A 21,554-nucleotide genomic window follows, 5' to 3' on the forward strand; every position below is an offset into this window, starting at 1 on the left:
TTCTAATGTCAGATACAGCTAGTGCTCGACTTACAACTACGACTGGTTCCGACAGACCGGTTGTAACACAATTTGGTCATTAAAAGTTGATTAGGCTATATGTACAGTACTGTGAAATGATGTTATAAAAATCTTTAAGTCATATTTTATCATAGTTTTCTTTCATTATTATATATCATAATTTTCTTTGTTCATTTTATGCCATTTTTTTTATCATCTACACCATTTTGTTTCTTATTTTTACATTCGTCAGGTTTAAGTAAAACACTGCATTACCAGTACAACTGGTTTAATATTTGCAAAGACAGTTACCTCTTGGTAGACATCTTGGGAGGGGTTTGATGAAAAATACCCAAGACACAAAACACAAATTGCTGTACCGAGTCTGAGATAACAGTTGAAATGGTGCACACGAAGATGGTAGTGCTGCTGGAAGCTGGTCTGCACTGTCCTACGCCCAGCTGGGCAACGCTTGCGCTGCCAGACACGGAGCAGTCGTGGTTAGCGATTGTGGCCGTAAATTCGAATGGTCGTAAGTTGCATAGGTCGTAAGTCGATCAATAGTTGTACTAAAAAAATAAAAATAAAAGTAGTGGAAGAAGAATGGTTCAAGCACAGCCCCACTTGAATTGGTCTTCACCCAAAGGACACAAAAGCAATCACAATTGCTGTCACATCCACCGTCCCAGGGGCATGGCGCCAGACAATGTGATGTCCTCTCACACACCCCTATTGCTCAGGACAATTCTTTGGTCAGCCCACAGCCCTGTTGCTCCCCACTTCCACCCCAGGGCAGCTGACCTGTCTCTTAAGAACACCTGTCTCTGGTCCCCGCTGATTGGCCTGGGGGTGGGCACAGTGCCCAGGGGGAGCCAATCACAGTCCATCTTGGAGAATCTTGGTCCTGGGATTCTCCAGGACCAAGTGGGCATTTGAGGCCCTGGGGTGGAGCACGCCAGGTCCTGCTGGTGGTTAGAGGTGGCAGCTGTCACAGTGAGAGACAGGGGCCTCAAATGGGAGCGCCTGGATAACGTTGGAACCCTGGTGCCTGACTCTAGGTTCAATGACAGACTCTCCTATCTTCGTGTTCTTGATCCGTCAGGCAGAAGCTAGCTGAGTTGCCCTCTGTCACTTGCAGCCAATGGAGTTCAGGCCAGTCCTCGGAAGCGCATTTGTTTCTCAAACGGACAGACGTGGAAAGATGGCCGGTGCCAGGCGCACGCAGGCACCCGAGGCACCCGGTGAAAGGGACGCTCGGCCTCCATGAGTTCACCACTCTGCAGAGGGGGACAGACACTGTGGGTGCCTCCTGAGGGTGGGCGGTTTGCCAGCCCATGGAGACCCTGAGAAGCCCTCCCGGAAGAGAGATGTGATCCTGCCCACGCCCCCCCTCCACAGCTGGCACTCCACGGACAGAGGTCGGCTGTAGGGCTTCACGTCTCACTCAGTGCGTACATGTCGTCACAAAGCCCGCACAGCCGGGAACGGGGAAGCATTCACAAAAGCCATCTGGACTGCCAATAACCACCACCCTTCGCAGAAAGCAGCTGTGTGGATCCTTGACTGTTCTTGCTTAAAGCAAATAACTCCGTCAGCTATAAAAGTTAGACCGCTGACCTTATTAATGGCCTGCCGATGATGCTATTTAATTTCCCCAAATGGGTCCCCCCGGGGTGACCGACGCAAACTGTTAACATTGTTAGCAACGCCAACCAGTGACACCAAGTCAACATAAATGAGTCTTGAATGTGCTTAGTGTTGAAATGTATGTGAAGTTCATCTTTTCCTCCTCCTTCGCCCCCTGATCCTAGACGCGGGGCTGCACAGGGGACCCCGTGCAGGATTTAAATAATGAATTATCCGAAAAGAAAAGGAACTTGCTGGTACCCGCTGCCAGAAATTCATGCCTCTGAATTCTTCATCTGCTCCCCCAATGGGATTAGCATTTACGACGATGAAAGATGTCCTAATTATGCAGAGTCTCTGAGCTGATTTTCTGCAGGGCCTGCGCAGATCTAAAAAGCATTAGGCCACAATAAAAACAGATGAAGATGAATTTCTGAATTCATAATTTGGCTTCCTTTTCGGGGGGTGACATTTTTATTTATGGGTGCTTCCTTTATTAGGTGGGTGCAGAAGTCTCTCTCCTCCGAGGCACCGCGCTGGCCGTGAGCGCGACTCAACCATCACCCTTCCAGAACAGATGTGTGACATTCCCGGGTCTGCAGGACGCGGAAGCTACACCTTCCAGCTCTCCTCCTGGGAGTCCCCGCCCACTGGGCTTCTGGAACAAACACCAAAGGGCAGAGAATAAGATGGCTGTTGATGGGAACCTGTGCCCTTTTTTTTCTTTTTTTTTTTTAATATAGAAGCTATTTTTTTAATGTTTATTTTATTGGTTTTAGAGAGAGAAAGGGAGGGAGTGTGAGAGACAGAGAGGAACAGTGATCTGTGTCTGTCTGTGCCCCGAGCAGGGATCGAACCGACAACCTCTGTGCTTCGGGACGATGCTCCAACTAACCCCCACCGAGCTATCCGGCCAGGGCAGGAACCTGTCCCTTTGACCAGGTTAGGAGAGACAAGTCTGCTCGAGGAATTCCGTGCCCTTGGACTGCCTCTGCTGGGCGGGTCATGACCCTGACGCTATAGAAAACGACGTAATCACTTCAGGGATCAGCTGCTCGATCAGGTGCTCGATAACTACAGTGTGTCCATAAAGTCATGGTGCACTTATGACCGGTCACAGGAAAGCAACAAAAGACAATAGAAATGTGAAATCTGCACCAAATAAAAGGAAAACTCTCCCAGTTTCATACCTATTCAGTGCAGTTCGATGTGGGCTCACACACAGATTTTTTAGGGCTCCTTAGGTAGCTATCCCGTATAGCCTCTACAGACTCGTCACTGACTGATGGCCTACCAGAACGGGGTTTCTCCACCAAACTGCCGGTGTCCTTCAACTGCTTATCCAACCCAGTAATGTTATTCCTATGTGGTGGTGCTTCGTTATAAACGCGCCGATATTCACATTGCACTTTGGTCACGGATTCAAATTTAGCGAGCTACAGAACACACTGAACTTTCCTCTGTACCGTCCACATCTCGACTGGCGTGGCCGTGGGCTGCTCCGTTGTATACACGGTGTTACGTCATCATCTACACATATGCACATGCTGCCACATCATCCTCCAGAAACTGGGAGGGTTTTCCTTTTATTTGGTGCAGATTTCACATTTCTATCATCTTTTGTTGCTTTTGTGTGACCGGTCAAAAGTGCACCATGACTTTGCGGACACACTGTATTTGTTCAGTGGACGGATAAAATGAAAAGCTATCATCTATCTCTTCTTCAACGTATACCTTCTTCTCTTCTGCAAATGGAAAATATTTTCCTACTTCCTTCGACGTTGTTTGGAAACTACAATCATTTGATAATTTTTGTTTTTCAACTCTCTGAAAGGCAGTGGCACCGACAGAATGGTGCGGTCACCCGCGGGGTTCACTGTCTTCCCTTCCTGGGAACAATCAATAATCATTTATTTAGCGCCCACTGGGTGTTCCACTCCGTGCCAAGCACTGAAATGACATGTGCATGGCCACTGCTAACACCGCTGAAAACCAGAGCAACCCCCGTTGAGGGAGAAATCGTGTTATCCCTCCAACAAACTCATTGAGAAGCAAGTTAAGGACAAGGGGCATTTTTCCAATAGCATTTCAACGAGTAGATTTTGAATCAAGAAAACCAGTGGCTTTGTTAAAAGTATGCTTGGTTTTAGAGTGCATATGTCGGCCAGCAGGTGAAGGTGATGGCTGAAATTTTATGGAGACATCAAACCCATCCTGGGACAGTTTTACCCAAAAGGACAACAACCTAGAGGATCAGCCCCTGTCACTGCCCTCCCGTGGAAAACAGATGCCCGGTCGGGCTGCAGACAGCCTAGGGCTATATGACCCGAAGGTGGACACTCCACTCTCCACATTACTTCTCCCAAATGCGTTCACGATCGCTCTTGGCCACGCTTCCGTGCTTGTGTGAATTAACTTTTCAGTGAGTGAATTGAACAAGTCCCTGAAATCCAGTATTGATTAGTCAGATACCTGAGGTCCAGGGCAAACCACAGGACTAGCGCCAGCCGATGGCACAGCCACTGCCAACCTCCTGGACTTGTCCACCTGGGTCTCCCCCTCCCCTGGGGACAGCCGGCTGCAGCCAGAGCCCCTCCCTCCGTGCAGAGTGGTGGGCACTGTTTGGGCGAGGCCTAGACCCACAGTGGGCGCTATTAGAAGACAATGAATGGTCTTCTATGTGCACCGACTGTTGTCCAGGCCTACGTCGCCCCAGCCTGGTGGTTTTGTCCCCATCATGGTGGGGGAGCTTTCCTTGAGCCCCCAGAGTGTCCCCTTACCTGGTTCCAAGATGATAACTTGAGACTCTCTCCCACACATGGAGGGAGCGTTCTGGCCCATTTAGTCGTCCTCACATACCAAGGCCAACACCCGGTAAAAGCAGACTCCTGACTTCCCACGTATAAAAACCTGTTCCCTGTCGCTAACTGTGCACACACACAAACACATCCCTAAGCTTACCTGGGTGGTATTTCAGGTATGCTTTCGGGAAGAGGAAGAGACCCAGTACCATTTACCCTTTAGGTCACTTGACTTTTGTCCGCCAGGCCCGTTGCTGCCCCTGCTGGTCTCAGTGGGTGAGGATCAGAACCTCCACGGATCCTCCTGAGTCCGGCTCTGCGTCTTGCTCACAACGGAACCCCAGTGAACATGTGTCACATGCTAACAGATGCACCCACATGCAGGACTCATCTGTGTCAGATGCACCCACATGCAGGAGTCACCTGTGTCACATGCTAACAGATGCACCCACATGTAGGACTCACCTGTGTCACATGCTAACAGATGCACCCACATGCAGGACTCACCTGTGTCGGATGCACACACATGCAGGACTCACCTGTGTCGGATGCACACACATGCAGGACTCACCTGTGTCGGATGCACACACATGCAGGACTCACCTGTGTCGGATGCACCCACATGCAGGACTCACCTGTGTCGGATGCACACACATGCAGGACTCACCTGTGTCGGATGCACCCACATGCAGGACTCACCTGTGTCGGATGCACACACATGCAGGACTCACCTGTGTCGGATGCACACACATGCAGGACTCACCTGTGTCGGATGCACACACATGCAGGACTCACCTGTGTCGGATGCACACACATGCAGGACTCACCTGTGTCGGATGCACACACATGCAGGACTCACCTGTGTCGGATGCACACACATGCAGGACTCACCTGTGTCGGATGCACCCACATGCAGGACTCACCTGTGTCGGATGCACCCACATGCAGGACTCACCTGTGTCGGATGCACCCACATGCAGGACTCACCTGTGTCGGATGCACCCACATGCAGGACTCACCTGTGTCGGATGCACACACATGCAGGACTCACCTGTGTCGGATGCACACACATGCAGGACTCACCTGTGTCGGATGCACACACATGCAGGACTCAGGAGCAGTTCCTGTGTATAAGGACATTGCCAACAGCTACTCACCAGCCCTGGTCACAGAGGGTGGAGTTCAGCACCTTCCAGAGCAACTGCTGTGACTCAGAAGCCTGGGAACTCTTTCTAGAGTCCACCTGAGGGTCAGCACCTATCTCCTGGCGGCCTCCGGGCAAAGGTCTGTCGGACGTGAAGGCAGGTCCCCGAGATGCTGAGCGCCCGCTGGAAGCTCTTCTCAGATGACCGCCTGTCCTCAGGGGTAGGAGCCTGAGGGCATGGCACGAAGGCGTTATTTTTAAACACACGCTGGGAGAGTATCGGGGTGTCTTCCATTGCATTAAACCCCAGCAGTGCCCCGTCTCGCCATTGCTGTTCAGGCACCAGGACGAGGGGCAGGCTCCCTAATGGTGAGGTCCTCTCCTGCTGCTTCTCAGGGGCTCACAACACGCAGCGTCTGCAGCCTCTGCTGGAGACCCATCCCTGCCATGAGGCACGGCACAGTAAATGTGACTGAGCAGGTAACAGCTCCCCATTACAGGAGCCCCCTGGAGGGGCAACAGGGTTCTGTTAACAGGTGTGAATATGGTTCAGCAAAACACACTCCTCTTCAGAACAGGGTTCCATTTCACCATTTCATTTTTTTATTTTTATTTTATTTTATTTTAGGTGAGAGGAGGAGAGATAGCAAGGCAGACTCCTGCATATGCCTCAACTGAGATTTGCCTGGCAACCTTGTCTGTGGCCAATGCTCGAGTACCAAGCTATTTTTAGTGCCTGAGGCCAATGCACTCCAATGGAGCCATCCTTAGCACCTGGGGCCACACTGGAACCAATCAAGTCACTGGCTTCCCGAAGGGAAAAAGGAGAGAACAGAGAGAGAGAGAAGGGAAGAAGCAGATGGTTGCTTCCCCTGGGTGCCCTGACTGGGAATCAAACCCAGGATTTCCATACATTGGGCCAATGCTCTATCCACGGAGCCACCAGCCGGGGCCAGGGTCCCATTTCTAAGCTGCATTTAAAGTGCCCTCTGTCCTGCTAGGAAGCCCATAAACATCTGAGCGTTCCCTCAGGTGTGTTCCCTCCACCCAGCAAGGGGAACAGAAGAGCTGGAGCCCCTCCCAAGCAGGAGCCTGTTGGGCGAGTCTGTCCAGACCTGCCTCCAGCACACACTCTCTCCGTTGTCCACTTCCTGCTCCGGGCACCTGGCATGGGAGAGGCCAGCTGCCTGAGCAGATCCACCCTCCCGCTCTCACGTGTCCCTTGGGTCCTCGGCCTGGGACTCTGCATCCTCAGTCGCCCTGCTCCGCCTGCATCCCCGGCCAGCCCTGCTCCGCCTGCATCCCCGGCCAGCCCTGCTCCGCCTGCATCCCCGGCCAGCCCTGCTCTGCCTGCATCCCCGGCCTGCATCCTCGGCCTGGGGCTCTGCATCCTCAGTCGCCCTGCTCCGCCTGCATCCCGGGCCAGCCCTGCTCTGCCTGCATCCCCGGCCTGCATCCTCGGCCTGGGGCTCTGCATCCTCAGTCGCCCTGCTCCGCCTGCATCCCCGGCCACCCCAGCTTCCATTTCTCCTCCCTGCGGGCCGGCCACAGAGTCCTCCTTTCTTGGGTTTTCCTGCGCATTCCCTCGGCCAGGCTCCGGTTTTCCTGCTCCCCTGTTCTGCCTCTGCGAGGCTTTCTCTGTGTTCCTGCACTTACAGCGCACATTGGATGACAGCCCTGTTTCTGTGTGGAGGAAACAGCCTGCTGTGGGAGACCAGAAGGGGACAAGGGACACAGGGCCAGCCCGGCCCAGCCCAGCGCCAGCTTCCTGAGGACGAAAAAGAAGGCCTGAGGGCTTTTTTTTAAGAAGAAAGAAAAGAGGAGGAGGAGGAGAAGGAGGAAGAGGAGGAAGACGACTCCATCCTGCCAGACAATGGCAAGGGCTAAACTAGTTTGAAAAGTTATGGCCTGAGACCCCTGTAAAAAGCAGGGGGGCCCTCTGAGCATCTCAGCTGGAAAACGAATAAATTCGAGTCCAAACCCACACCCTGCCGGGTCATCCTCGGTGGAGCTTCCTGTTGACCACAGTGTCCCCCACACCTCCTCTCACCCCTGCCAATGCCGACGCAGTTTGCTGGCTCCACCCCAACGAGGCCAGGCTGCCTCTCGCTCAGGGATTCACCCGTTCGGAGCTCTCCCCACCATGGCTGGTGTGGCCTAGGTGGTGGGAATACTAAGTTAGGCACAACGCAGCCCGGGACGCAGCCTGCTGGCAGGAGGCGGGAGGGCAGGTTACACCGGGGACTCCGCTGTGGAAAGTCATGTGGCGGGTCCTCGAGAAATTGAGTGTGAAATGACCATATAACCCAGCCACCCCCTTTCTGGAGTTCTGAAGAGATACTGATTTTGTGCGCCCATATCCCCAGCAGCCACCGAGAGGGTGGCAGCAGCCCAAGTGTCCCTGCTGGGCAATCAACAAATGCGGTCCCTCCGCACGGCAAATGCCACTCAGCCTCAGAAAGGAGCCACACGCCACACACAGGCTGCCACGTGGGTAAATCGTGAGGACCTTATGACATGTCAAATGCGAAGGAAAATGTATGTGAGGAGCCAGAAATAGTCACGCTCATGAAGACAGAACCTAGAAGGGGGGCTGGGGGCAACGGGCAGTCATTAGTGAACGGCACAGAGCTTCCGCTTTGCACGAGAACAGTGTTCTGGGGACTGATAGTAGTGACAGCTTCACAAGAATGTAAATATACCTCCTGTCACGCGATTATACACTCAAAAACGTGTAAGATAGCAAAAAAAAAAAAGAAAAAAAAAAGTTTGATCCTAATCAGGGCACATGAGACACAACCAAAGAGCACACAACTAAATGGAACTAAGTGGAACGGTGAATTGATGTTTCTCCCTCTCTCTCTCTCCCTCTCTCCCTCTCTCTCTCCTTCTCTCTCTCCCTCTCTCCCTCTCTCTCTCCCTCTCTGTCCCTCTCTCCCTCCCTCCCTCTCTCCCTCCCTCTCCTTTTCCCTCCCTCTCTCTCTCCCTCCCTTTCCCTCTCTCTCCCTCTCTCTCTCTCTCCCTCCTTCTCCCTCTCTCTCTCTCCCTCCTTCTCCCTCTCTCTCTCTCTCCCCCTCTCTCTCTCCCTCTCTCTCTTTCTCTTTTTCTCTCCCCCTCCCCAAATCAATGGGAAAAATATTGGTAAGATGGTAAACTTTCTGTTATATATATCTTACCACAGTCAAAAATATCCTATTTCCCCATGTATACGACACTCCCATGTATAAGATGCATCTTCATTTTGGGGCCCAAAATTTTTTTAAAAAATGTATTTCATAAAGTTATTGAATTCAAGTTTTTATTCATCATAAAATTCATACAACTCCTCATTTGTGCAAAAAAGTGGAAAATGCAAGTAAAAAAATCTACAACCACTGTATAAGATGCACCCAGTTTTTAGACCCTAAATTTTTCGGAAAAGGGTGCGTCTTCTACATGGGGTGATACAGTAATTTACAAAGCAGTCCCTGCTGTCAAGGCTCTTGGTGCCTGCTGGCCCTGGGATAGCGGTCCCCAGAGCTGGTCTGGGCACTCACACAGCCATTTGTGCTGTCCCTGGGGGTGACAGAAGAAAAGTCAACTCTTTTTCAGTATCTACATAAAGTTCTATACAGTCCTGTGTTGGTACAATAGTTCACGGTCACACTTTGTAGATAAAAATTGGGTTCATATCTGGAGCACCCTAAAAACTCCTTCCTGGTGGGGATGAATGAAGGCAAGTGGCCTGGAGCCCCCGTCTCGGAGGGTGGCCCCTTGCCTCTCCGCAGAGGGCCGGCGAACACTCCCCAGAACTGGAATCAGTTCCTCCTCGGTGAGGGGAAGGGCAGTGGCGGGGTGGGGAGAGTCGCAGCCCTCTTGTGCTGACAGCTGCGAGGGCAGTGGGACATGGCCCTTGTCCCCCAGGCCACCAGACCTGAGCTGAGAAGGGCCATGGAGGGCCCAGGAACAATGACCCTGCCCCCTGCCTCCGTCTCCAGTGGGATCTAGGAGCGTTTGTGTATTACTGTCTCAGGGGGCCGTGTTCTGCTCCTCCTGGGGCTGCCCGTCACCCAGCCAAACGGTGCCCAGCTGAGCCTGGCAGAGCGGTTGATGATCACTACCATCTCTGTTCTGGGGGCACAGTGCTAGGGTGGGCTCTCCCTGCCACTGGGGGTCCCCCTGTGGTTGATCTTCCAGCGCCCACTCACAGGGAACTGTGACATGTGCCAGAACGGGGTACAGGGCACTGCCCAGGGTAACCTTCTCAGCAGCCTTCCCGCCAGCCCTCGGCAGTGCCAAGGGAAGGCCTGGAGGTCCACCTCGGAGCAGAGAGGATTGCCAAGGCCTCCAAGGAAGATGCCTGTCCCCAGTCTGGGCATGCGGGAGACACATGCTCCTCGCATGTGGACGGAACGGGAGGGGGTTGTGAGGTCTGGGACTCCTGTGGCCCTCTCACTGAGGACCGAGCTGACAGAGGTAAGCCAGAGTGCTTACACAGAAAGCCACCATGTCTCCGATGACCTGGAGCGGCCAGTCAAAGCCTCCCTGCAGTCCACCCTACCTTGGACTTACCAACTCCATACGCAGACAAATCCCAGACACTGTCTCAATGCAGCTTGAATGCATTGCTTGCACCTCAGAGCATCCTGCTTCCAAGCCCTTTGATTTGGGCCTGTCCCATTTCTATTGACGGCTTGGATAGACCAGGGGCCTGTCCTCGGACGTTGCTCACCCGGAACAGTTTACAGGGGGAGGTGGCGGGATGTGTGGGCTTCAGTGCTCCGTTCTGTCTCAGGGGCCACTGAGCTCCACCCTTCCCCCTGTGGTCATGGTTCAGCCTTCTGACCCCAACAGCATACCCGGACCCGACCCCAGCCACATAAGCCCATGGGAGGGAGAGACCAGACCCTGTGCACTGACAGAGAGCAAAGGGGAGAGCCACGCACCGTCATTCCAGGCATCTCTGTCGCTCTTACTCGATCCTCCACAGGTGCTCAACTTGCTTCACACCTGACCTGTCCGTCTGGGAGGGCATACGGGGGCACTTGGACGTTTCCTTGTATCTCAGGACACTGTGCTCATGGGATGATTTCCGACACTGTGATCTCGAATCTGGCTAAGAGAGGTTTCAGCCTCATTGTGATTCGATCTTGTCCTGTCCTGCCATGGCTCTGTCGGTCAGTCTGGTCTGCAGAAAGGAAACCAGCGTCACGGAACAGAAGCCCACGCCTCCCTGCCCACACGCCCGTCTCATTTATCTTCCCGCGGCTCTTTCCCCATTTCTTTCAAGGGTTACCTGAACGTTCACGGGCGCTAAATTAGAAGAACAGACAACCCTGTAAGAGGGAGCTCCATTTGCATAAAGTATGGCCACTGGACGGCCTCATAAACCACTCTGGACAAGACAGGGCTTAACCGTGAAGTTCGAGGCTGCCTGTCATACGCAGCCGTCTTCCTGAAGACCCAGCGTACATCAAGAATGTGGTCGTTTGGGTGGTGCTAGAAATATGCGAAAGGACCTGAATTTCTTTTTTTTAAATAAACTGGTGTTATTTTTTATTGTTATTCCCATATAGTTTATGGGAATATTGTTCATTTAACAAAGGTTGATCCAAGTGGAAACTGTTACAGTGTTTTCTTTTTTTTTCTTTCCAAGTGAGAGGAGGGGAGATAGTGAGTCAGACTCCTACCTGCACCCAGACAGGGACCCACCTGACAACCCCTACCTGGGGCCGATGCTCTGCCCATCTGGGGCCATGTTCATAACGAAGCTACTTTCAGCACCTGAGGCAGAGGCTCCATGGAGCTATCCTCAGTGCCTGGGGCCAATGTGCTTGAACCAATTGAGCCACAGCTGCAGGAGAGGGGAGAAGGGTGAAAAAGCAGATTGTCGCTTCCCCTGTGTGCCTTGACATGGAATCAAAGCCAGGACATCCACACATTGGCCTCTACCACTGAGCCAAACAGCCAGAACTACAATATTTTCTTAAGCAGGTTCCAGCTGACCAATAGCTTAGCTCCTCATAAGAGAATAACTTAAAACCATGTGACCCATTGACCACAGGTGATTGGGTAAGGGGAAGAAGTTGGTTCAAGCTTAGCCAATCACAATTTCTCAAAGAAGCTTTGTAATTGAGGGGAAAAGGGAGACTGAGTCAACTAGCCATGAGAGGATAACTGGGAAGGTGATGTGGACTGAGGGCTGCCATTTTGGGCCAGCCAGGACAGGGTAACCATGTTCATAGGGTGACCAGAGGAGCTAGGCTGCAGAGAGAGCAGAAAAAGCAGGCTAGCAGCAAAGGCTCAAGGGGAGAGAGCAAGAGGCTGTATCACCCTCCTCAAGCCCGTGCATCCTGACTGTGTTCAGGATCCAAAAACCACGTTTTATTCTACCTGCGAATCCCACGTGATGGCTCTGGCACGAATAGACATCAGTACCTGGCTGTCGAGCCACCACTGTGGCCCCGGCCTCTCCCCCGCCCCATTCGCAACGCCACAGGTCCCACGCAGGCAGCCAGGGTCACCTGCTCTGCCTCTACTTCTTCAGGGATGCTCTGCTAGCTACTGTCTGAGAAGGAGACATCGGAGCCTCTGCCCTCCTTCTGTCTTTCACCCCCTTTCCCACCATCAGCGGCCGTGCATACCGGACCCACTAGGTCTCATAACTGGAGTTAGCTGGTTGCCTCCTATACTGACCAGAAGGAAAAAAACCAAAGCCAGCTGCTCAAGGTCACACGGCCAACTAAAGGTGACGTTTCCCTTTAAGTGGAAGTGGTTTGGGGTGATCTCAGATAAGAGCTCAAGTCTCCACCCTGAGGATTAGCTCCAGGAGCAGAAGCAGACACTGCTTAAAACTGGTGCAACCGGCAGCAGCTCTGAGAAGCCTGGTCCCTGGAGGACCCAGAGGTCAAACAAGTGCCCCCCCCACCCCTTTAGTGATGGGTCCCTTTTCCCTGCATGTCTCCAGTGGAGTTTCCTGGCCACGTGGAAACCAAAGTAAGGGATGCCAAGTAAGGAAATGAAGGGATGATTGTCGTGCTTGCCAAGCCAGAGGTGACCCCTCAACCAGAAGCCAGGGACAACTGAAGCCTCAGTTTCTCTTTCAGTAAAATGGGGCGATGTCTGCCTTATGTACCTTAGAGAGTTGAAGGGAAACGTATTCTAACATTTGTCACGATGGTCAGAAAGACCTTGTCCAGGGCTACTGCAGTAAGAAAGGGAGATAAGGGTGAACCCCTAATGAACAAGGCCCTGTGGGGATTTTACGGTCAAGGAGCAGGACAAGGGGTGGCAGATGGAAAAGTACTGAAAAGAGACATAGAAGGCTGGGGAATTCTTGCTAAACTGACCTAACAGGATTCTTCCTACTGGCAGGTCCAAGGCCCACACAGCAAAGCAGGAGATGAGGAGTTGATCAACTATCTAGGGTGGGGGGATTCTGCTACCACAGAGTGGGCAGGCCAAGGTGGAGACCCAGTGGAAAGAGGGCTCAGAGGAGACTCAAGTTTGGCCAAGTCAGAGTCTTTGTCCATCACAAGAATCCAAGGCACTCTGCAACGGGCACGTTAGAAACGGTGGAGGGGTAACCCACAAGAGTTGGTCACGTTTCTCTCTCTCACAGTCATTCACTGTGAGAAGGATTTAGAAGTCACTGGTGGTTAACAGCTGGAAAAGAACACAGCTGTCCTTTCAAGTCTGATCAAGCCTGACACACCGTCTTCAGGTTCTGAGGACCGAATTGTCACGATGTTATTACCACCTGGCTTGTCTTCATTCACTGTCCACAGCTAATGGCCAGGAGGTCAGTGGACCACTGGGGGACTGGTCCTATCCAGGCATCTGAGGGATGAGCCCAGCCAGGTACCTGTAAGACACTTGGGACGGTCTCACTGGACAGTCAGGAGGTGGTTCGGAGTTGAGCCCACCGGGGGCTGTGCTAACCAAGCCTCACCTTCCAGCCTGGGGAAAAACCAGAGGAGAAATGACTCAGAAACTTCCACCACTCTATGTCAAATCTTCCTCCTAGTCATGTTAAAGATTGCTATTTAATAGCTGTCAGGATTGGAGGAGGGAACTGAAAAGTGTTTCACAGCTTTGAAAACAATGCCAGGGAAATGGGTCACCTGGCCAGACGGGCAGTTTCCCTGCCAGGCTGCGTCAATAGGCAGCTGTGATCCATCCGGAAAGCTCGGGCACGCGCCCAGAAGGGTCGCAGTAGATGAACTTCGAAGGTCCGCGAGAAGATGCTCAACATCGCTGATCATCCGGGAAATAAAATTAAAACCACAATGAGATATCACCTTGCGCCTGTCAGAGGGGCTGTCACCAAGATATCAACAGGTAGGTGGCGGCGAGGGTGTGGAGAAAAGGGGACTGATTCTCAGGCACCGTTCCTGGGACCGTGCATTCGTGCTGCCACAATGAAAACACTAGGGAGACTCCTCAAATAATTAGAAACATGGCTGCCCTATCGTCCTGCAATTCAATGTCTTGCCATTTACCTGGAGAAAACAAAAATACTAATTCGAAAAGATAGATGCGCTCCTGTGATCACTGCCGCCTTGCTAGTCACAGACAGGATGGGGAAGGGACCTAGATGTCCATCAATGAGTGAATGGACAGAGAAGACGGGCACATAGCTACTCAGCCATAAAAACAGGAAAAGAATGAAAGCTTGCCGTTTGCAACAACATGGGCAGACTGAGGGTTTTGTGCTAATGGAAATAAATCAGACAGAGAAAGACAAATACCGTACGACCTTTCTTATATGCGGGATCTAATAAAATAAAATAAATGAATAAATAAAGCAGGCACAGACCCACAGGTAAAGAGAACAAGCCGGTGGTTGCCAAAGGGGAGGAGAAGGGAGAATGGGAATAAAAAAAAAATCCAACTTGTTTTAAGAAAATAAAACCTAAGAGAGAAAAAGAAGAAAGAGGAAGAGGAGGAGGAGGACCAGGACAAAGAAGGATATGATTTCTGGGATAGTTTAAGCCGGGAAGGATTGAGCCTATTCCTCCGCTGAGTCTAAGAAAAGGAACCCTTCTTCCAGAAGAGGCCACACAAACATGTCTGGGCAGGGGGAAGTCCGTCTAGGAGGGAGCAGGCAGAAACGCACGTGGAATGCCTATGTGAACAGAAGTAGCTCCGTACCGTCCACAGCCCAGCCACAAAGACAGGAGGGTACACATGGCCGGTGGGAGGACTTGCCCAGCCCCCACCTCCAGGACTCCGGTGTCCAAGATCCAGAAGCCTGAGGACCAAGGTCCACTCACAGACCGCTGAGACTGCTGGGCTGTCCATAGTCAGAGGTGACCCGCACGGCATGCATAGCCGAGGACACTTTTAGGAAGTCCAACAGGTAGGGTTGCAGAGTCTGAGCCAGCTGGGCTTGGAAGCCAGGTGCTGGGGGCAGAACCAGCAGGGGCGGGTGGGTGGGGAGGCGGCCAGGAAAGCGGAAGAGCTCACCGCAGGGCCACTGAACATGCCGGGCTAGTATTTGTTTCGGGTCCCTGTGACCTCCTAAGCCCAGTGGTTCATGGCTAAGGACCATTTGGCGACATTGGGCAATGTCTGGAGACATCTGTGGTTGTCACAGCTAGGGGTTAGGGGACATGCTATGGCATCAGTGGGCCGAGGCTACACATCCTATAATGCCCTTGATGGTGCCCCACTGGCAGGGACTATACTTCCAGGCCTTGGGCCTGCAAGGAGGACATTGGACAGTCACAGGCAGAGCGGCGCTGCACGGCCCTGCGTGGTGTGCACACGGCCCCAGGTCTCTGCCACTTACAGGCTCCACTTCAAACCTCAGCTCTGCTGGCACAGCCAGGCAAACCCGGGTGACTCTCAGTCACAGCAGGACCCGACTGACCTGATGTCCAGAGGGTCCCGCGCATCTTACCCACCAGGCTGTTTCTGTGCTGCGTGTGCCTTTGCGGGGGGCCGAGGAGGGGAGGGGGGAATGCTCCGTAGGAAACAGATTAGGGAGAAGTGCCTCGTTCTCTCCTCTTGAGATTAAACAGAGGGAGCTACCGTGAGACTAAATGGGGGTCATTACCCTGTGAAAGATGTCCTCCCTGTGGTCTGATTGGAGCTAGCCATTTTTCATGGGAAATGCAAGCTCACTGGGAAACTATGTTTCTACTCTCTGGTAATAGGTCTAGACAAGGAAGAGGAAGGACACTCTGCCATGCGCAATTGAAAGGGCCATTATTCAGAGATGGGGGCGGCCGGCAGGAGGCCCATTTGCTGAGGGCTCCAGCGGAAACCCTCAGCCCCCGGGAACACCTGAGCCACTGGGAAGCTCTACAGACCTCCCCAAGCTTGGGCCACGCCCCAGGCCAGGTACATCAGAACCCCCACGGTGGTTCTCATCAGCAAACCTGGGGAGCCTGTTGAAATTCAGTGTCTTGGCCCCACCCCAAAGTTTCTGATCCAGCCACTGGTCTGGGTAGAACCTACGACTATGCATTTCTGTGGGATTTTGTCCCGCAGCCCGAGCAGACGAAGACGATGGCTACATGGAATGGCTACAATGGCTGTGTGAAATGTATGTGCCAACTGTTTAGAGTGCTGGGCAGCGGGCAGGGCAGGGCAGGGACCCTGACAGGACAGAGCACAGCGGGTGCGCTCGGGCCAGCTGCACGACCCCAGCTGGCAGACACTGCCCCGCTCCTGCCCAGCCGGCCCAGATCAACCCACAGAGTCGGGAGAGATGCTACACTGGTGGTTGTGGTAAGTCACTAATACACAGGGGGTGCTCACAGCAATGGCCAGCTGAAACCCACGCACACTCCCACCCCCTTGGACGTGGCCCTCACTGACACGGCTTCGGTATTGGGTCACTTGCTCACACGAAGGGACAGTGTGAGAAGCTGGTGTCTTCACAGGGGTCACAAGGACAAAGTCTGCAACAACCAGCACCACGGCCCGTGAGGACCGCGGCAGAACTCCTCAGGAGTCAGCCACACACGGCTAGGTGCCCACTGAACAGCTCACCTGTATCTCTCTGACCGCTGGTGTGAATTTCGTGACCACCCACATTTTCTCTCCTTGCCTTCGGAGCTACGAAGCTGGGGGCCAAATTTGGGAGGCTGCTCTGTCAGCCATGAACTGATTTCCTGCCTCGTGTTTTCGTTTTGTTTTCTTTCCTGTTTAAATGTTTCCTTTACGACCTGCCCCAGCATCTTGTGTTACTTGCATTTTTGGAAATTCCATTAAATCCTCTGCGGGCTGAGGCACAATACCAATAAAATATGGAGGAAGCCCAGGTAAGTAGACATCACGATGCAAGGTTCTGAATTTGCCATTCCACATTTCTGTAAATGTCACCGAGTGACATTAAAGCAAGAATGGAGAAAATGAACTGGGTCCTGTCCACCCCGAGGGGCAGAAGAAGGAACTCCGTGTTCCTAGTACACTTGCCGCTGAGATAATTTTTCTTAAACTCTGATAGGTCCCTCCGCAGCTCTAAAAGGCTGCGGCGATTATAGGACGTGGTGGGCAGAACGATAGACCCCAGGAATGCTCGCGCCCGACACCCCAGCACTGGTGAAGACGTTCGGTGACATGGCAAAGGGCATTCAGTTTGCAGACGGAATCGATGTGGCATATCAGCCGATCTTAAAATCAGGGAAACAACCATCCTGGATTATCTGGGTGAGCCCAGGTCATCATAAGAGTTCTTGAAAGTAGCAAAGAGACCCAGAGAGACACGGCATGAGGAGGACGCCGCCCCAGCCGCTGGTTTGAGGATGCAGGAAGGGGTCAGGAGCCACAAAGAGTGGGCGGCCTCCAGGAGCCAGAAGTGGCGAGAAGACAGACTCCCACGGGGGGAGGGGCCTCCAGAAAGAGCGGAGCCTTGCCCCCGCCCCCATTTCAGCCCCGTGAAACCTGTTTTGGACCTCTGACTTCCGGAACTGTAAGGCAGTCACATGGTACTGCTGGAGCCCCGAAGTGACAGTCATTCATCCAAGCAGCCATAGAGCACTCACACACAGGACAATGACCAATGCCTAGGGCTGTGTCCAGGACTCCATCGCCTGGCCCGACTTCCCCATCTCATCTCCAGCCACTCGTCTGTCACTAACTCCTTCGTCATCCCACCCCCTCCCCCCTCTCCCCAGTCAGTGCCTGCTGGACCATTGGCCTAGAGTGCACATGCACAGGCATTGGCATGCTTGCCCTCAGCCTGCCATGCCTTATCCTTCACCCACCCTTTCTCCAGCCAGTCCACCTGCTGATCTCCTAGTCACCCATCAAGGCCCAGCTCAATAGTCATCTCCTCCCTGGAGCCCACCTGGATGCTACCCCTGTCCCACCCACTACTGCATGCCTCCTGGCCCAGAACACGCACGCATTATGTTGTTATAGCAGCACTGTAGAAAGGGATCATCTTCCTACAGCCCTTCCCAGAACAGACATTTTTTAAAAGGCAAAGACGGCGTCCTGGTCACCTTGGCCCCCCTGGTGGCTGGCGTTTTGTAAACACGACCGTCACAGAACAGAACTGAACAGAAGCACAAGGACACAATCATACTGCCCGTCCTGGCAGATCGCTCACCATCTGTCAGAACTTGTCAACAGATTAGAGGTGGCCTGGGGTCACGGGGCTGGCTGCGCTAGCAGGCCGCCTGGCCTCCCTCCGGCTCGGCCGCCACCAGCCGTGTGGCCGTGGGCCACTCCCTGGATGTGCCTGTGTGCCCCTGTCCTGACCCATAAAGCTAGGAGTGCGGTGGAAAGCGCCCACACTTCAGGACAGGCAGGATAAAACGTCAAGGATAAGCACTCCGTACGTTCTCTGTATCGTCTACTTACTGCCTGTTTTAAAAAGCGTCCCTTTTTAGCAAAGTCCAGACATGACACGAGTATCAGCCTTGGCTACGAATGGAGGAAAAATGCTGTTGCCACCACGAAGGCTGCTGAGTCCTTGCAAACGTGTGTCTGCCTTTCAGGTCCTCCCCTCCCCCTCTGGTCGCCTTGACTCTGGGTGCTCCACACACGGACGGGCCCAGAAGGTGGTCCTCACAGCCGCAGAGAACAGCCTGCACTGGGCTCCTGACACCAGACATCTGGGGCGAGCTGGGTCCATAACAAAGCAGACAGGAAATCCAGTGCGCCAAGGTGTGACCCACCCTGAGATGTCGACACGCGGGGGCACCAGGGAGCTCCCCTGCGGGGGGTGCGGGGTCCATGGGGCCCCTTTGTAGAAACCCTGGGTCATGGTCCCGAGGCCCTTTCTTGCCGGATGTCCCAAGAGGACTCACGCGGGACGGCTGCAGGGGTTCCTGACTCAAGCCTGAAGCACGCCTGGGTCCCCTAGGAACCTGCAGACAGAGGAGGGTATGTGTAGGTGACCCACATCCGTCCCCGCCTCCCGCGACGACAGCCGACCTGGCCTTTGGGACATAACCATCTGACACCAGGGGCTGCATGCCCCCCGCCCCCGCCCAGCCAGAGAGCGCTGTCCCAGCAGAGAGCACCCCCTCACCCCTGCTCCCCAGTCCACACAGGAGTCACTCATGGGGCCAGGCTCCTGGGCTCCACATAGGTCTGTGAGCTGCCCCAGGCCCTTCCGGCAAATTCCTCCCTGGGTTTTATGTCAGCCTCACGATCTCCTGCTGTCCTGGCGCGAGCTGGGTCGCTGAAAGCTGCCCAAATACTGATGTCTGGAAGCACGCCAGCTTCGAGAGCTCAGGAGACCTGGGCAGCAGAACAGCTGTCCCTGGGCCTCCATGTCCCCTGACGTCCATGTCCCCTGACGTCCATGTCCCCAGGCCCCCATGTCCCCGGGCCTCCATGTCCCCTGGCCTCCATGTCCCCGGGCCTCCATGTCCCCAGGCCTCCATATCCCCTGGCCTCCATGTCCCCGGTCCTCCATGTCCCCCAGGCCTCCATGTCCCCGGGCCTCCATGTCCCCTGGCCTCCATGTCCCCTGGGCCTCCATGTCCCCGGGCCCCATGTCCCCAGTCCTCCATGTCCCCGGGCCTCCATGTCCCCAGTCCTCCATGTCCCCTGGCCTCCATGTCCCCCTGGCCTCCATGTCCCCGGGCCCCCATGTCCCCTGGCCTCCATGTCCCCAGTCCTCCATGTCCCCGGGCCTCCATGTCCCCTGGCCTCCATGTCCCCTGGGCCTCCATGTCCCCGGGCCCCATGTCCCCAGTCCTCCATGTCCCCGGGCCTCCATGTCCCCTGGCCTCCATGTCCCCCTGGCCTCCATGTCCCCGGGCCCCCATGTCCCCTGGCCTCCATGTCCCCCTGGCCTCCATGTCCCCGGGCCCCCATGTCCCCTGGCCTCCATGTCCCCTGGCCTCCATGTCCCCAGTCCTCCATGTCCCCGGGCCTCCATGTCCCCCGGGCCTCCATGTCCCTGGGCCTCCATGTCCCCTGGCCTCCATGTCCCCTGGCCTCCATGTCCCCGGGCCTCCATGTCCCCGGGTCTCCATGTCCCCAGTCCTCCATGTCCCCCGGGCCTCCATGTCCCCTGGGCCTCCATGTCCCTGGGCCTCCATGTCCCCTGGGCCTCCATGTCCCCGGGCCTCCATGTCCCCAGTCTTCCATGTCCCCGGGCCTCCATGTCCCCTGGCCTCCATGTCCCCTGGCCTCCATGTCCCCAGGCCTCCATATCCCCTGGCCTCCATGTCCCCGGTCCTCCATGTCCCCAGGCCTCCATGTTCCCAGCCCTCTAAGTGTTCCTAAGGCCTCCTACCTCCCTGCCCTGGGCAGGTCCTGCCCTTCCCCACAGAGAGACGCTCAGAGCTCAGGGCACTTACAGCATCTTCGGGAAATGGGAAAGATTATTGAGGATCTGCAGAGGCATGAACAGAGTTAAAAAATAATGGGAACAGCGATAATGCCATAATTATTTAATTAGGAGGAGAGGAAAGATAACAACCTTTATCTAAGACTTCAAAACAAGCCAGAAATCCATCCCCAGGCAACTCAGAGCCTCACCGGCTTGCGGGAGGAGGAGGCTGCAGCCACCCTGCCCGCCCGCTGCTCCTGGAGCAAAGCAGGCCTCTGTCCCCAGCATGCAGGGCACAGGGGACAGGGTGCAGGGCACAGGGCGCGCTGGCCTCAGCCCTCCGTCTCCACTGCCCGCCCCCTCTGGGAAAATGCTGCCCGGTTATCAGGGCGCAGCTCAAACGGCCCTTGTCTGGGACGCAGCCTCTTTGCTGACTTCGACATCCGCCTTCACAGGCTGTCAGGTGGAGCAGACAGAAGAACAGGAAGCCCTGTGTCTCAGGGGTAACTCTATCCTTCAGGGACCGGGAGGTTTCAGATGTGCTTCTGCCCATGCTCTGGGGCTGCAGAAGTCCCTGTGGAACTCTGTCCAACCGGCTCTGCCTGGACCCCTCCCCCGCACCCCTGCCCTCCTGAGGCTGCACTCTGTGGGGGGTGGGGGCTGGGCTCCTCCACCCTCCACTGCTGTTCTGGGTCCAGCCAGGCACCGGCCCCACCCACCTGCTTTAAGATGCCAGGCTCTTCACTGGTCGGCCTGCCTTCCTCCTTGGCCAAGCTTACCGACTCCGCAGGGCAGGGAGGGGCGGAGAGCAAGCCCTGTGCAGACTCCCAGGCTGGGAGCTAACGCCCCACTCTTTCCGAGTCTCCCCGCCAGCACCCAAAGTCTCTTCTTCTCTAAGAGCAAGAGAAGCAGCTCCTTCAGTCCTCTTCCAAATCTCACGCTGCGCCCCGACTTCTGAACTAATGACTGAACTTCCTTTCCTCAGGATCTCTGCATTTCGGCTGCAGGAACCTTTCCAGCCTTTCCCCAAAGGCGGCCAGTTTAGGGGAGTGAGGCAGTCCTAAGAGTAAGACAGATGAACTGTTCAAACTACTTTGGAGAGGGTCACTTCCAAATGGGCCGGCGTAGCTGGTGACTGACCAGTGTCCCCACCTGTACCAGCTGCCACAGCTGATATAACAGAGAAATGACCTGTGCTCATCAGCTTCCCCGAGAAACTGCAAGATGACACTGGATATGCTGTGACTTTATTGGGGGG

The sequence above is a fragment of the Saccopteryx bilineata genome, chromosome 7, assembly GCF_036850765.1.
Source record: "Saccopteryx bilineata isolate mSacBil1 chromosome 7, mSacBil1_pri_phased_curated, whole genome shotgun sequence".
Classification (NCBI taxonomy): Eukaryota; Metazoa; Chordata; class Mammalia; order Chiroptera; family Emballonuridae; genus Saccopteryx; species Saccopteryx bilineata.